This window comes from Danio rerio, chromosome 5 (assembly GCF_049306965.1).
Source record: "Danio rerio strain Tuebingen ecotype United States chromosome 5, GRCz12tu, whole genome shotgun sequence".
NCBI classification, from domain to species: domain Eukaryota; kingdom Metazoa; phylum Chordata; class Actinopteri; order Cypriniformes; family Danionidae; genus Danio; species Danio rerio.
This window is the reverse complement of record NC_133180.1, coordinates 2,075,001-2,092,500: the sequence shown is the minus strand read 5'-3', so window position 1 is coordinate 2,092,500 and position 17,500 is coordinate 2,075,001. Positions and strand designations below refer to the sequence as shown.

The 17,500-nt window shown below is 38.1% G+C and overlaps 2 protein-coding genes across 2 annotated transcripts in view; both read right to left on the bottom strand.

Annotated features, from left to right (window-relative positions):
* si:ch73-55i23.1 overlaps positions 1-17,500 on the bottom strand; it is a 782,803-nt gene that overhangs the window by 677,747 nt on the left and 87,556 nt on the right. The window lies entirely within an intron of this gene.
* The window catches only part of rab35a (RAB35, member RAS oncogene family a), a 30,951-nt gene continuing 27,828 nt past the window's right edge, over positions 14,378-17,500 (bottom strand). Inside the window, exon 6 of the mRNA XM_073951111.1 lies at positions 14,378-17,500. This exon is cut by the window's right edge and continues 1,104 nt beyond it. The gene's annotated coding sequence lies outside the window, so the exon portion shown is untranslated.

Below are 17,500 nucleotides of genomic sequence, written 5' to 3'. Positions count from 1 at the left end.
GATATAGCTGCTGTTATATCGTTGCTAGGTTAGTCTGTTTTGTTGCTATGGAGTTGATTGACAGCTTAGACTGATGATGTATCAAAGCTTCTTGCCCGTATGAACAGTTAAAAACAACCCCCATGTCTCTATCACACTGCAGCATGACAATATCAGTCTGAACATCTTTAATGGCAGTCTATGGGACAGTTGCTAGGGTGCAGTATCTGGTTGTTAGGGTGTGGCTAGAAGGTTAAAAAGCCATCAGTGATTGGTTGCTTGCTAGACTGAGTTAAATGAGCTCAATCATTAGTCTGTAGGACAGTCTGATGCAGAGTTATGAGCTCACAAAGTTTGATCCCATGTAAAGTCAATGAGAGTCTTTTGCAATGGAAGTCTATGGGACGGTTTCTAGGGTCCAAAAGTGGTTGCTAGGGCGTGGCCAGAAAGTTCAAAGGTGATCAGTCATTGGCAGTTTAATAGTCTGAGTTAAATGAGCCCAGTTAGAAGTCTGTGTGACATTCTGATGCGGAGTTATGAGGTCACAAAGTTTGATCCAATGTTACGTCTATGGGATTTTTCCGACGGTCCCGGGACGTTTTTCGGGAAACCGAAAGTCGGATCAGTCGGAAAGGATATAGCAACTCGAGTCAGAATAGTTCGGAGGTCTGACCCGAGTTTGATGGTCATAGCTTGAAAGGTCTAGGTGGAGATAGAGTTTAATTTTTAGTCTCAGAAGAAGAATAATAATATAAACTAGACAGTAAAGTTCGTCGAGACAAACTTTGAGGCTGGCTTGACAAAGCCTGTTGGTAATAGTTTATTTAGTTTAAAAACAGTTTGAAAAAGTATAAGTAGCATGTTATTAGCATGATTCTAGCATAGATTAGCATGTTATTAGCATGAATTAGCATCTTATTAGTACGTTTCTAGCATGGATTAGCATATTATTAGCATGAATTAGCATGATTCTAGCACGATTTAGCATGTTACTAGCATAATTCTAGCATGAATTAGTGTGTTATTAGCATGATTGTAGTAAAATTAGCATGTTACTAGCATGATTCTAGCATGAATTAGCATGTTATTAGCAAGATTCTAGCATGAATTAGCATGTTATTAGCTAGATTCTACTAAGAACTAGCATGTCACTAGCATGATTCTAGTATGAATTAGCATGTCACTAGCATGAGTCTAGTATGAATTAACATGTTACTAGCATGATTTTAGTATAAATTAGCATGTTATTAGCATGATTCTAGCATGAATTAGCATGTTATTAGCATGATTCTAGTATGAATTAGCATGTCACTATTATGAGTCTAGCATGAATTAGCATGTTACTAGCATGATTCTAGTATAAATTAGCATGTTATTAGCTTGATTCTAGCATGAATAAGCATGTTACTAGCATGATTCTAGCATGAATTAGCATGTTATTAGCATGATTCTAGTATGAGTTAGCATGTTATTAGCATGATTCTAGCATGAGTTAGCATGTTACTAGCATGATTCTAGCATGAATTAGCATGTTACTAGCATGATTCTAGCATAAATAAGCATGTTACTAGCATGATTCTAGGATGAACTAGAATGATTCCAGTATGAATTAGCATGTTACTAGCATAAGTCTAGTATGAATTAGCATGTCATTAGCATGATTCTAGTATGAATTAGCATGTTATTAGCATGATTCTAGCATGAATTAGCATGTTACTAGCAAGATTCCAGTATGAATTAGCATGTTATTAGCATGATTCTAGCATGAATTAGCATGTTACTAGCATGATTCCAGTATGAATTAGCATGTTACTAGCATGATTCTAGCATGAATTAGCATGTTACTAGCACGATTTTAGCATGAATTAGCATGATTCTAACATGAAGTTAGCATGTTGTTAGCATGATTCTAGCATGAATTAGCATGTGCTAAGGTGTTGCTAGGTGGTTGCTAAGGTGTTGCTAGACGGTTGCTAGGGTGTCCTAAGTGGTTGCTAGGTGGTTGCTAAGGTGTTGCTAGGCGGTTGCTAGGGTGTTTTGAGTGGTTGCTAGGTGTTTGCTAAGGTGTTGCTAGGTGGTTGCTAAGGTGTCCTAAGTGGTTGCTAGATGGTTGCTAGGGTATTCTGAGTGGTTGCTAAGGCGTAGCTAGGTGGTTGCTAGGGTGTTCTGAGTGGTTGCTAGGTGGTTGCTAAGGTGTTGCTAGGTGGTTGCTAGGGTGTTCTGAGTGGTTGCTAGGTGGTTGCTAAGGTGTTGCTAGGCGGTTGCTAAGGTGTCCCAAGTAGTTGCTAGGTGGTTGCTAAGGTGTTGCTTGGTGGTTGCTAAGGTATTCTTAGTGGTTGCTAAGGCGTTGCTAGGCGGTTGCTAGGGTGTCCTAAGTGGTCGCTAGGCCCTTACTAAGGCATTACTAGGCCGTTGCTAGGTGGTTGCTAGGCGGTTGCTAGGGTAATTTGGGTGGTTGCTAGGCAGTTGCTAGGGTACCCTGGTTGGTTACTAGGCAAGCCTCACATACATGCTTGATAAAACATTTATACTTAGTAAGCATTTCTAGCAAGTTACAGTACTTGGCTAGTCAATATTAGCATGTAGCTAATCACTGCTAGCATGTGTAGCATTTAGGAAGTTCCGTTTGCTAGCATGAGTCAAACGAGCCAATCTCCAAGTCTCTACGATGTTCTGATGCTGAGATATAGCTGTTGATGAATGGTTGTTAGGGTACTCTGTTTTGTTGCTATGGGCGAGGTTACAGAGTGCACTTGAATGTGGTTGGCTGTCTTAAGTAAAATGAACCAACCCCCATGTCTGTATGACACTGCTATGCAAAGATATGCATCTTGGCCTATTTTAATGGAAGTCTATGGAATCAATTTGGGGGCGTGGCTTGTGAGCTTCATTATCATATTGAGATGCTCATTGGTTGTCTGAGTCAGATGAGCCATCCCCCAAGTCAATAGGACACTGCTAAGCAAAGATATGCATGTAGGCCAGTTATTAACATGAGTCTAGTATGAATTAGCATGTTACTAGCATGATTCTTGTACAAATTAGCATGTCATTAGCATGTTTCCAGTATGAGTTAGCATGTCATTAGCATGATTAGCATATGAGTAGCATGTTGCTAGCATGATTGGCATGTCATTAGCATGTTAGAATTATAAGCATTCGATAGCACACCTAATTACATTCTATAGGACAGTTGCTAGGGTGCAGTATGTGGTAGTTAGGGGTGTGGCTAGAAAGTTAAAAGGCCATCAGTGATTGGCTGCTGGCTAGACTGAGTTAAATGAGCTCAGCCATTAGTCTCTATGACAGTCTGATGCAGAGTTATGAGCTCACAAAGTTTGATCCCATGTTAAGTCAATGAGAGTTTTTTGTAATGGAAGTCTACGGGACAGTTGCTAGGGTGCAGTATGTAGTAGTTAGGGGTGTGGCTAGAAAGTTAAAAGCTCATCAGTTATTGGCAGTTTGGTAGTCTGAGTTAAATGAGCTCAGCCATTAGTCTGTATGACAGTCTGATGTAGAGTTATGAGCTCACAAAGTTTGATCCCATGTTAAGTCAATGAGAGTCTTTTGAATGGAAGTCTACGGGACAGTTGCTAGGGTGCAGTATGTGGTAGTTAGGGGAGTGGCTAGAAAGTTAAAAGCTCATCAGTTATTGGCAGTTTGGTAGTCGGAGTTAAATGAGCTCAGCCATTAGTCTCTATGACAGTCTGATGCAGAGTTATGTGCTCATAAAGTTTGATCCCATGTTAAGTCAATGAGAGTCTTTTGAATAGAAGTCTATGGGACAGTTACTAGGGTCCAAAAGTGGTTGCTAGGGCGTGGCTAGAAAGTTTAAAGGTGATCAGTCATTGGCAGTTTGATAGTCTGAGTTAAATGAGCCCAGTTAGAAGTCTGTGTGACAGTCTGACGCAGAGTTATGAGCTCACAAAGTTTGATCCAATGTTAAGCCTATGGGATTTTTCCGACAGTCCCGGGACGTTTTTCGGAAAACCGAAAGTCGGATCAGTCTGAGGAGATATAGCAACACGAGTCAGAATAGTTTGGAGGTCTGGAGCAAGTTTGGTGGTAATAGCTCAAAAGCTCTAGGAGGAGATAGAGTTAGAAATTTAGTCTCAGAAGATTAATAAAAAAAATAAAAAAAACTAGACAGTAAAGTTCGTCGAGACAAACTTTGAGGCTGGCTTGACAAAGCCTGTTGGTAATAGTTTATTTAGTTTAAAAACAGTTTGAAAAAGTATAAGTAGCATGTTATTAGCATGATTCTAGCATGAATTAGCATGATTCTAGCATGGATTAGCATGTTATTAGCATGAGTGTAGTACAAATTAGCATTTTATTAGCATGATTCTAGTATAAATTAGCATGTTATTAGCATTCTTCTAGCATGAATTAGCATGTTACTAGCATGATTCTAGAATAAATTAGCATGTCACTAGCATGATTCTAGTATGAATTAGCATGCTACTAGCATGATTCTAGCATGAATTAGCATGTTACTAGCATGATTCTAGCATGAATTAGCATGTTACTAGTATGATTCTAGCATGAATTAGCATGTTACTAGCATGATTCTAGCATGAATTAGCCTGTTACTAGCATGATTCTAGTATAAATTAGCAGGTTATTAGCATGATTCTAGCATGAATTAGCATGATTCTAGTATGAATTAGCATGTTACTAGAATGATTCTGGCATGAATTAGCATGTTACTCGCATGATTCTAGCATGAATTAGCATGTTATTAGCATGATTATAGTATGAATTAGCATGTTATTAGCATGAATCTAGCGTGAATTAGCCTGTTATTAGCATGATTCTAGCATGCATTAGCATGTTACTAGCATGATTCTAGTATGAATTAGCATGTTATTAGCATGATTCTAGTATGAATTAGCATGTTACTAGCATGATTCTAGTATGAATTAGCATGTCACATAGCATGCTTAGGTGGTTGCTAGGGTATTCTGAGTGGTTGCAAAGTCGTTGCTAGGCAGTTGCTAGGGTGTCCTGAGTGGTTGCTAGGTGGCTGCTAAGATGTTGCTAGGGTGTTGCTAGGTGGTTGCTATGGTGTTCTGAGTGGTTGCTAGGTTGTTGCTTGGCAGTTGCTAGAGTGCTCTGATTGGTTGCTAGGTGGTTGCTAAGGTCTTGCTAGGTGGTTGCTAGGGTGTTCTGAGTGGTTGCTAAGGTGTTGCTAGGCAGTTGCTAGGGTGTTCTAAGTGGTTGCTAGGTTGTTGCTAAGGTGTTGCTAGGTGGTTGCTAGGGTGTTCTGAGTGGTTGCTAGGTGGTTGCTAAGGTGTTGCTAGGTGGTTGCTAAGGAGTCCTAAGTGGTTGCTAGGTGGTTGCTAAGGTGTTGCTAGGTGGTTGCTAGGGTGTTCTGAGTGGTTGCTAAGGCGTTGCTAGGCGGTTGCTAGGGTGTCCTGAGTGGTTGCTAGGTGGTTGCTAAGGTGTTGCTAGGTGGTTGCTAGGGTGTCCTGAGCGGTTGCTTGGTGGTTGCTAAGGCGTTGCTAGGCGGTTGCTAGGGTGTTCTGACTGGTTGCTAGGTGGTTGCTAAGGTGTTGCTAGGCGGTTGATAAGGTGTCCCAAGTGGTTGCTAGGTGGTTGCCAAGGTGTTGCTATGTGGTTGCTAGGGTATTCTGAGTGGTTGCTAAGGCGTTGCTAGGCGGTTGCTAGGGTGTCCTGAGTGGTCGCTAGGCCCTTACTAAGGCATTACTAGGCCGTTGCTAGGTGGTTGCTAGGCGGTTGCTAGGGTAATTTGGGTGGTTGCTAGGCAGTTGCTAGGGTACCCTGGTTGGTTACTAGGAAGCCTTACATACATGCTTGATAAAACATTTATACTTAGTAAGCATTTCTAGCAAGTTACAGTACTTGGCTAGTCAATATTAGCATGTAGCTAATCACTGCTAGCATGTGTAGCATTTAGGAAGTTCCGTTTGCTAGCATGAGTCAAACGAGCCAATCTCCAAGTCTCTACGATGTTCTGATGCTGAGATATAGCTGTTGATGAATGGTTGCTAGGGTACTCTGTTTTGTTGCTATGGGCGAGGTTACAGAGTGCACTTGAATGTGGTTGGCTGTCTAAGTCAAATGAACCAACCCCCATGTCTCTATGACACTGCTATGCAAAGATATGCATCTTGGCCTATTTTAATGGAAGTCTATGGAATCAATTTGGGGGCGTGGCTTGTGAGCTTCATTATCATATTGAGATGCTCATTGGTTGTCTGAGTCAGATGAGCCATCCCCCAAGTCAATAGGACACTGCTAAGCAAAGATATGCATGTAGGCCAGTTATTAACATGAGTCTAGTATGAATTAGCATGTTACTAGCATGATTCTTGTACAAATTAGCATGTCATTAGCATGTTTCCAGTATGAGTTAGCATGTCATTAGCATGATTAGCATATGAGTAGCATGTTGCTAGCATGATTGGCATGTCATTAGCATGTTAGAATTATAAGCATTCGATAGCACACCTAATTACATTCTATAGGACAGTTGCTAGGGTGCAGTATGTGGTAGTTAGGGGTGTGGCTAGAAAGTTAAAAGGCCATCAGTGAATGGCTGCTGGCTAGACTGAGTTAAATGAGCTCAGCCATTAGTCTCTATGACAGTCTGATGCAGAGTTATGAGCTCACAAAGTTTGATCCCATGTTAAGTCAATGAGAGTCTTTTGAATGGAAGTCTACGGGACAGTTGCTAGGGTGCAGTATGTGGTAGTTAGGGGAGTGGCTAGAAAGTTAAAAGCTCATCAGTTATTGGCAGTTTGGTAGTCGGAGTTAAATGAGCTCAGCCATTAGTCTGTAAGACAGTCTGATGCAGAGTTATGAGCTCATAAAGTTTGATCCCATGTTAAGTCAATGAGAGTCTTTTGAATAGAAGTCTATGGGACAGTTACTAGGGTCCAAAAGTGGTTGCTAGGGCGTGGCTGGAAAGTTTAAAGGTGATCAGTCATTGGCAGTTTGATAGTCTGAGTTAAATGAGCCCAGTTAGAAGTCTGTGCGACAGTCTGACGCAGAGTTATGAGCTCACAAAGTTTGATCCAATGTTAAGCCTATGGGATTTTTCCGACAGTCCCGGGACGTTTTTCGGAAAACCGAAAGTCGGATCAGTTTGAGGAGATATAGCAACACGAGTCAGAATAGTTTGGAGGTCTGGAGCAAGTTTGGTGGTAATAGCTCAAAAGCTCTAGGAGGAGATAGAGTTAGAAATTTAGTCTCAGAAGATTAATAAAAAAAAAAATAAAAAAAATAACTAGATTCTTAAAGTTTGAGAACAAACTTTGAGGCTGGCTTGTGAAAGCCTGACGGTAATAGTTTATTTAAACAGTTTTAAAAAGTATGAAAAGATAGATAGATAGATGGATAGATGGATAGATGGATAGATAGATAGATAGATAGATAGATAGATAGATGTTGTTAGCATGATTCTAGCATGAATTAGCATAATGTTAGCATGATTCTAGCATGAATTAGCATGTTGTTAGCATGATTCTAGCATGAATTAGCATGTTGTTAGCATGATTCTAGCATGATTTAGCATGTTATTAGCATGATTCTAGCATGATTTAGCATGTTATTAGCACGATTCTAGCATGAATTAGCATGTTACTAGCATGATTCTAGCATGAATTAGCATGTTACTAGAATGATTCTAGCATGAATTAGCATGTTACTAGCATGATTCTAGTATGAATTAGCATGTTACTAGCACGATTCTAGCATGAATTAGCATGTTACTAGCATGATTCTAGCATGAATTAGCATGTACCTAGCTTGATTTTATCGAGAATTAGCATGTTACTAGCATGATTTTAGCATGAATTAGCACGATTCTAGCATGAATTAGCATCTTGTTAGCATGATTCTAGCAAGAATTAGCATGTTACTAGCATGATTCTAGCATGAATTAGCATGTTGTTAGCATGATTCTAGCATGAATTAGTATGTTACTAGCATGATTCTAGCATGAATTAGCATGTTACTAGCATGATTCTAGCATGAATTAGCATGTTGTTAGCATGATTCTAGAATGAATTAGCATTTGACTAGCATGATTCTAGCATGAATTAGCATGTGACTAGCATGATTCTAGCTTAAATTAGCATGTTGTTAGCATGATTCTAGCATGAATTAGCATGTTCCTAGCATAATTCTAGCATGAATTAGCATGTTGTTAGCATGATTGTAACATGAATTAGCATGCTACTAGCATGATTCTAGCACGAATTAGCATGTTGTTAGCATGATTCTAACATGATTTAGCATGTAACTAGCATGATTCTAGCATGAATTAGCATGTTTCTAGCATGAATTAGCATGTGACTAGCATGATTCTAGCATGAATTAGCATGTGACTAGCATGATTCTAGCATGAATTAGCATGTAACTAGCATGATTCTAGCATGAATTAGCATGTGACTAGCATGATTCTAGCATGAATTAGCATGTAACTAGCATGATTCTAGCATGAATTAGCATGTTGTTAGCATGATGGATAGATAGATAGATAGATAGATAGATAGATAGATAGATAGATAGATAGATAGATAGATAGATAGATAGATAGATAGATAGATAGATAGATAGAAGCAGTTTATAGATAGATAGATAGATAGATAGATAGATAGATAGATAGATAGATAGATAGATAGATAGATAGATAGATAGATAGATAGATAGATAGATAGATAGATAGTGTGCGAGCATGAGTCAAACAAGCCAACCCCCGCCTCTCTACGATGTTCTGATGCTGAGATATAGCTGGTGTCATATCGTTGCTAGGTTAGTCTGTTTTGTTGCTATGGAGTTGATTGACAGCTTAGACTGATGATGTATACAAGCTTCTTGCCAGTATGAACAGTTAAAAACAATCCCCATGTCTCTATCACAATGCAGCATGACAATATCAGTCTGAACCTATTTAATGGCAGTCTATGGGACAGTTGCTAGGGTGCAGTATCTGGTTGTTAGGGTGTGGCTAGAAAGTTAAAAGGCCATCAGTGATTGGCTGCTGGCTAGACTGAGTTAAATGAGCTCAGCCATTAGTCTGTAGGACAGTCTGATGCAGAGTTATGAGCTCACAAAGTTTGATCCCATGTAAAGTCAATGAGAGTATTTTGCAATGGAAGTCTATGGGACGGTTTCTAGGGTCCAAAAGTGGTTGCTAGGGCGTGGCCAGAAAGTTTAAAGGTGGTCAGTCATTGGCAGTTTGATAGTCTGAGTTAAATGAGCCCAGTTAGAAGTCTGTGTGACATTCTGATGCGGAGTTATGAGGTCACAAAGTTTGATCCAATGTTACGTCTATGGGATTTTTCCGACGGTCCCGGGACGTTTTTCGGAAAACCGAAAGTCGGATCAGTCGGAAAAGATATAGCAACTCGAGTCAGAATAGTTCGGAGGTCTGACCCGAGTTTGATGGTCATAGCTTGAAAGGCCTAGGACGAGATAGAGTTTAATTTTTAGTCTCAGAAGAAGAATAATAAAAATAATAATAAGTTTAATAGGATAACAGTAGTCTGGCTTGCTACACAAGCCAGCCTAATAATAAGTTTAAATAGCATTTCAGTAGTCTGGCTTTGACAAGCCAGCCTAATAATAATAAGTTTAAATAGCATTTCAGTAGTCTGGCTTTGACAAGCCAGCCTAATAATAAGTTTACGTGAGATAACAGTATGTTGGCTTTTCAAGCCACCATAATAACAACATGTTTATTTTATATAGCGGCTTTCTGCAGACTCAGGTCACTTTACAGTGTACAAACAATCAACAAGAGCAACAAGCTGCAGTGCAGGAACTATTTCAGGTTTAATTTGAGTTTTTCTATAACATCCTGTAAACAAACATGAAAAGTGTAAACATACAGCATAGGAATACTCAAATTAAACTAAAGGCAGTGCTTAAACCACTACATCCCATTATGAAAATGAATATTGTTATGCACTTGTCAGTGAATATTGATATGTTGGTGCAGTTAAACAAAACACATCTATTTATTATGGAGATAATGACATGCCAAAACAATCTGAGTCGTGTTCACTTGAATTATTGACTATTGTAATTTGATAAATCTGAATTTATTTTTGCCGTTAAAAATGTTTTGATTTTGAATTTCTTTACTGGAATATTAAACTTCTGAAATTTAAGACAACTGACTTTTTCAAGGCTTCAGGTTTTTTTGTGTTCTGAATTCATGCATTCATTTTCTTGTTGGTTTAGTCCTATCTCACTGAAACTCCAAGTGATTTTACAAGAGAGAGGTTAAAGGCCTACAAGTCTTTGGATTCCAACAATGTTGTACTGCAGTGGTTCTCAAAGTGGGGGCCGAGACCCCTAGAGGGGTCGTGGAACAATGAAGGGGGGGTCGCCTGGTGATTTCCAAAAATCTACTTATTATTATTAGGCCATAAGAATGACCATATTTTATCCATAACCAACTGAAGAGAAAAAAACAGTCATTTATAGTTACTATAGTAGCTTATTTACTTGTTCTATTGGATTGCGAGCCCTGGGGTAATTACATCATATTAAAGACAGCAATAGCGTCAGATGCAGCAGATTGATTTTATAACACCAGGTTAAACTTTCTGGCCCATTTACAGCCCTGACATACAAAAACAAATTTAAACGAAGAATAGACTTTGGTCTATTGGTGTGTGTGTGTGTGTGCGCCGTTGCATGCAAGATTTCTGTATTTATAACCACCTCAGAGGATATTGGGGGTCGCGATTCACTGGTATTGCTATTTTAGGGGTCGCGTGCTGAAAAGTTTGGGAACCCCTGTTGTACTGTGTGGTCATGTGCAGGAAATAATGCTCCATGATGACCAGATTCAACACTATGTAGAGCTGAAAACTGAGATTCTGCCCAGCCAAAGACAAGGAAAGAAGACGGAGCTGTACAAGGCCTGGGTCATCATCAACAAGCAGAACTACTGCATTCTCACAGCGAAGAGTGTACAGCAGGATATGAGAACACACGTTTACATTTCATTCTGAGCATTCAGTGTGCGCAGTTTAATTCACCATATTTAACTGTTCTTGCTGAAATCATTGCTGCAATCAAACATGAGTGACGTGTCTGATCCAGCATAGCGTGAACTCACCTGAACTGCAGAGTCCAGCATTATTAATTATGTCCTTCACCCCATCAGTACACCCCATTATGAAAATGAATTTTTTTTCTTCATTTCTCAATCAATATATTTTGGTGCATTTAAACAAAAACTTTTAAAATTAAATCTTAAAAATTAAACAGATATATTCATTAAATAATATTTACGTCACCAATCGTCTTGTACTAATAATATATAAGCTAATACAGTGTAAAAATGTAATACGTTTCTATATTTTGTAATTGACAAGTGTTTATTTCGGGTTGCATTATGGGATGTTCGTAATATACAATGCCAACCCAGACAATATAGCAGTGCTAAAAATCAAAAGAACCAAAACAATATCTAACATTTAGCTACAAATAAGTAAAATCGTTGCAATAATTCATTTGAATTTAAATGTGCATAAAAATATCCTTAAATTAGCGGTTTTACATATTTTGTGAATGATAATTTTATTTTTCCATGTTTATTTCTGCTTCTGAATTACATTATGGGAGCTTGACTTTTCCTCCAACAGCTTTTAACCTGTAAAAAGTGCCTTTTCTGAGCATGTGTAACACTGTGCGGTGCTATATAGTCTGGGTTGCTGTATATTACGCTACAGAAACGTTCATTAATGAACTCATCCAAAAATGATCATTCTGTCATCAATTACACACGTTTATATTCTTTAAAAAAACACCTTTTCAAATCTGAAGTTCTTCTGTAAAACACAAATCGAGATATTCAGCAGAATGTTCATGCTGCATTTCTATGGGGTTACATTGGTGACAATAAGGCATGCAAAAAATCATGATTTGAGGGCACACAATGATTTGTTGCATGCATGTTAACACTTACTTGTGTAAAAGATAATTTTTTGAGCATGCAACAAGCCATGTATTGAGCTCGAAACATGATGTTTAGTATGCATAATTGTTCATGCGCATATAATAAGGCATTTTGCATGCTCAAAACATGATATTTTGCATGCAGAATTTATAACACGTATGCAACAAGCCACTTTGCACACGTAAAACAATCATTTGTGCGCAGAAATGTTAATATGTATGCAACAAACCATTTTGCAGGCTCAAAACATGATCTTTAGCACTAATAATTAGTAATATATTTGCAATAAGCCATTTTACACGGTCAAAACATGATGTTTTGCATGTCAAATAATTAAAACATGCTCAAAATATGTTTTGTGAGCATAATTTTACGCTACAGAAACGTTTATTAATGAATTCATCCAAAAATTATCATTCTGTCATCAATTACACACGTTTATATTCTTTAAAAAAACACCTTTTCAAATCTGAAGTTCTTCTGTAAAACACAAATCGAGATATTCAGCAGAATGTTCGTGCTGCACTTCTATGGGGTTACATTTGTGACACAATTCGGCACGCAAAATATGATTTGAGCACGCAAAAAGCCAATTATCAAGCTCAAAACATGATGTTGTGTGTGCATAATTGTTACCGTGCATGCAACAAGCCATTTTGCGCAAATAAAACACAATTTGTGCGCAGAATTGTTAAGATGTATGCAACAAGCAACGCTCAAAACATGATCTTTTGTGAGCATTATTGTTAACTTGTGAGCAACGAGCCGTTTTGCGTACTTCAAGCATGTTCTTTTGCACCCAGAAATGTTGATGTCTATGCAACAAGTCAACACATGATCTTTTGTGTGCATAATTGTTGAAACGCATGCAACAATCCATTTTGCGCACTCAAAACATGATCTATTGCATGTAGAACTGGACTTCTATGGGGTTGGACTCGTGACACAATTCGGCACGCAAAAAAATCATGTTTTAAGTGCGCTCTATGACTTGTGAAGGATTCGGATTTCTGCTTTCCAATTCGTCTCATCATGGACCACCGTTTATCCTTTTCATCATCCTGTTTCTCAGTATTTAACTGTGAATTGATTTTAACTAATGAATAAGTTAAAACTGCTTACTGCAAGAATGTTCTGTGTCCTTGTTTCTCTTTTTGCCTGTCTATTTTAACTTTGTTTTCAGGAGACACACAAACCAGGTCATAGGTCATGGAGACCTCTCTCTCTCTTTCTCTCTCTCTCTCTCTCTCTCTCTCTTTCTCTCTATCTGTTCCTATGACTAGAGGTCCAATACAGAGGAGAAGAAGACAGCTGTTTTATTGTCCTGATATATTGCCTATAATTTCATAGCTGTTTGATTGATCTGTTTTTGAGTATAATTAATAGTAATGTAATTCCTTTTTGTGTGGAGACAGACTGTGTGTAGCCAAGATATTGCAGCAGACTGTTGATGGAAGCAGTCTTGAACCAGCCTGATAACACAGCTGAACGTACAAGAAACATCCTTGAGTCTTTAACACAGATGGTCGTTTGTGTCTATTGTGTTCCTGGTTTAGCTTTTTACAGGTCGGAGATCAGCTCCTAATAACTTAGGGCGACCTCTCCTCTAGGCATCAGGTCGCCATCCATATCTGGATACAAATACAAGGCTTTCTTTGACGCACACACTAAGGCCATCCATATCTGGAACTAGATACTATGTTTCTTTGACGCATGTATTTGGAATTGTCTATTTCTGTTGTAACCAATGAGAACTGTTTACCTGGATCCCACCTGGACTTGTGTAAAGAGTATAATTGTTCGATTGTTGAAACTGTAAGCAGAGCGGCCTAGGAACTCATTGAGAGTGTTGAAGCTGGCTTCTGCGAATGAAACTGCAAACTATCTTCAGTAAACTTAATTTATTTTTTTAAAATCTCTGACTCCAGCTCTTCTTCATCTACCAGACTGGTCATTCTTTGGGTTAAACTGTAAACTATCCCTACACTTGTTGCATGCATGTTAACACTTTATATGTTTTGAGCTCAAACATGATCTATAGCACCCTGTGCATAATTGTTAACGCACATGCAACAAGCCATTTTGCATATTTAAAAAATGATCTATTGCATGTTGCACTGTACAGAAACTTTGTAATAAACCGCAGCATTTTCTGTGATTTTACAGGCTTATGTCTCTAGATATTATTTCTTATACATGATGTTATTATTTTAAAGCACTAAAATGTCACTAAAAGTCACTTTGTTGAACTGTTGAGTTGAATTTTCAGCATCAGAAGTGGACAGAGCAGAGATCAACATCCCATAATGCAATTCACAAAAACTTGAGAATCACAAACTGATGTGTTACAGTGCAGGAGGGCGAATAATTTAGTTTGGAGGCAAAACAAGCACTAGAGCGACACCTTGTGGTAGAACTAAACACAAACGCATGTCAAGAAAAACAAACCCACTCTTGTCGTAAAATGTTTATTATGGTTAGACTCGTGTTGGGACAATGGATATGCCTAATATCTTCCAGTGTACACCAGATCATTCCACAAAGAAACACACAGACGCACGTGTCCGAGTCAGAAAGACAATCAGAAATCTGCGCAGCGGTGCTTTAGTGAGGCTCAAACTCTCCCCAAATCTGTGCAAAACACCACTGCGGTCACTGCGGTTATGCTCAGCTTCACCTACAATAAACACTGAAGAGCTGCGGTGTCTTTTATTAAAATAAACTGCACGTTACAGTGCAGAAATGCATGTTCATATTGATTATTTTTGTCTTGTTCTCCAATGCAGGTCACACTTTTTCATTAATGTATTTACTAGTATGAATAATCTTATTTAGGATTTATTAATCACATCTTAACACTTACTAATGCATTATTAAAATACTAAGCTGTGCTTGTTAACATTAGTTAATGCACTGTGAGCTAAAGTTAATCAAGAATCAATCACTTTATGAACTAACATGATTAACAAATGTGAATAAATACTGTATTTGTTCACTGTTAGTTCATGCTAGTAAATATTTGAATAATGCATTAGTAAATGTGGAAATATGATTCATAAATGCTGCACAACACAGGTATTTAGTTTATGTCAGTCTAATGAATCCTGATTGTAAAGTGTGCACAAAAATGTATCAACAAGACATAAATAACGAATAATGAAGGCTGATTTTGTCTGGCTCTCAGTTTGTGGCACTGTAAACCATGAACTCATCCAAAAATGATCATTCTGTCATCATTTGCACACGTTAATATTCTTAATAAAGCACATTTTCAAATCTGAAGTTCTTCTGTAAAACACAAATCGAGATATTCAGCAGAATGTTCGTGCTGCACTTCTATGGGGTTACATTTGTGACAATTCGGCACGCAAAAAATCATGATTTGAGGGCACACAATGACTTGTTGCATGCATGTTAACACTTACTTGCGTAAAAGATCATTTTTTGAGCATGCAACGAGCCATGTATTGAGCTCGAAACATGATGTTTAGTATGCATAATTGTTCATGCGCATACAATAAGGCATTTTGCATGCTCAAAACATGATATTTTGCATGCAGAATTTATAACACGTATGCAACAAGCCACTTTGCACACGTAAAACAATCATTTGTGCGCAGAAATGTTAATATGTATGCAACAAACCATTTTGCAGGCTCAAAACATGATCTTTAGCACTAATAATTAGTAATATCTTTGCAATAAGCCATTTTGCACGGTCAAAACATGATGTTTTGCATGTCAAATAATTAAAACATGCTCAAAATATGTTTTGTGAGCATAATTGTTAATGTGCATGCAACAAGACATTTAGCGCACTTAAAACATGATCTTTTGCATGACAAATTGTTTACACTCATGCAATACATTTTGGCGCACTTAAAACATGATATATTTTGCACATGGAATTGTTATAACGCATGCAACAAGCCATTTTGCATGCTTAAAACATAATCTTTAGTGTGCATAATTGTTCATTTCTGTGCAACGAGCCTTTGTGCATGCTCAAAACATGACCTATCGTGCACAGAATTGTAAACGCGTGTGCAACAAGACATTGTACACGCTCAAAACATGATCTTTTCCATGTAGAATTGATCATGTGTGTGCAACAAGCCATTTTGCAAGCTCAGAAGATGATCTTCAGCACGCAGAATTGTTGACTTACGTGCAACAAGCCATTTTACGTTCTCAAATCGTGATCTTTTGCATGTAGAATTGTAAACAAATATGCAACAAGCCAATTTGTGCACTCAAAACATGATCTTTTGTGTGCATAACTGTTAATGTGCATGCAACAAGCCGTTTTTCACACTTAAAACATGATCCTTAGCACCCAGAAATGTTAATGCTTGTGCAACAAGCCTTTTTGTGCACTTAAAACATGATCCTTAGTGCTCAGAATTGTCAACACGTATACAACAAGCCACTCTACGCTCTCAAAACATGATCTTTTGTGTGCAAAACTGTTAATGCATGCTCAACAAGCCATTTTGCGCTCTAAAAACATAATATTTTGCGCAGAATTGTTAACTCGTGTGCGACAAGCCATTTTGCGCACTTAAAACATGATCTTTTGCATGTATTATTGTAAACGTGTGTACAACAAGCCATTGTGCATGCTCAAAACATGATCTTTTGTGTGTAGAACTGACAAGGTGTGTGCAACAAGCCATTTTATGTTCTCAAATCATGATCTTTTGCATGTAGAATTGTAAACAAATATGCAACAAGCCAATTTGTGCACTCAAAACATGATCTTTTGTGTGCATAACTGTTAATGTGCATGCAACAAGCCGTTTTACACACTTAAAACATGATCTTTAGCACCCAGAAATGTTAATGCCTGTGCAACAAGCCTTTTTGTGCACTTAAAACATGATCCTTAGTGCTCAGAATTGTCAACACGTATACAACAAGCCATTTCTCGTTTCACGTTCTCAAATCATAATCTTATGCATGTAGAATTGTAAACAAATATGCAACATACCAATTTGCGATCTCAAAACATGATATTTTGTTTGCATAACTGTTAATGCGTGCTCAACAAGCCATTGTGCACGCTCAAAACGATCTATTGCATGTAGAATTGTTGCAATGACTGTGCAACAAAGCAATGTGCACGCTCAAAACATGATCTTTTGTGTGTAGAATTGACAACATGTGTGCAACAAGCCATTTTGCACGCTCAAAACATGGTACTTAGAATGTAGAATTGTTAATGCGCAAACAACCAGCCATTTTGCACGCTCAAATTATGATCTTTTGCACGCAGAACTGTTAAAATGCATGCAACAAGTCATTTTGCGCACTCAAAACATGATCTTTTGCATGTAGAACTGTTAATGCCTGTGCAACAAGCCGTTTGTACTTAAAGCATGATCTTTTGCACCCAAAAATGTTACTGTCTGTACAAGAAACCATTGTGCACGCTCAAAACAAGATTTTTTTGAGTGCATAATTGTTAACGAGCACGCAACAAGCGATTTTGCACGCTCAAAACATGATATTTAGAATGTAGAATTGTTAATGTGCATGCAACAAGCCATTTTGCACACTCAAAACATGATATTTTGT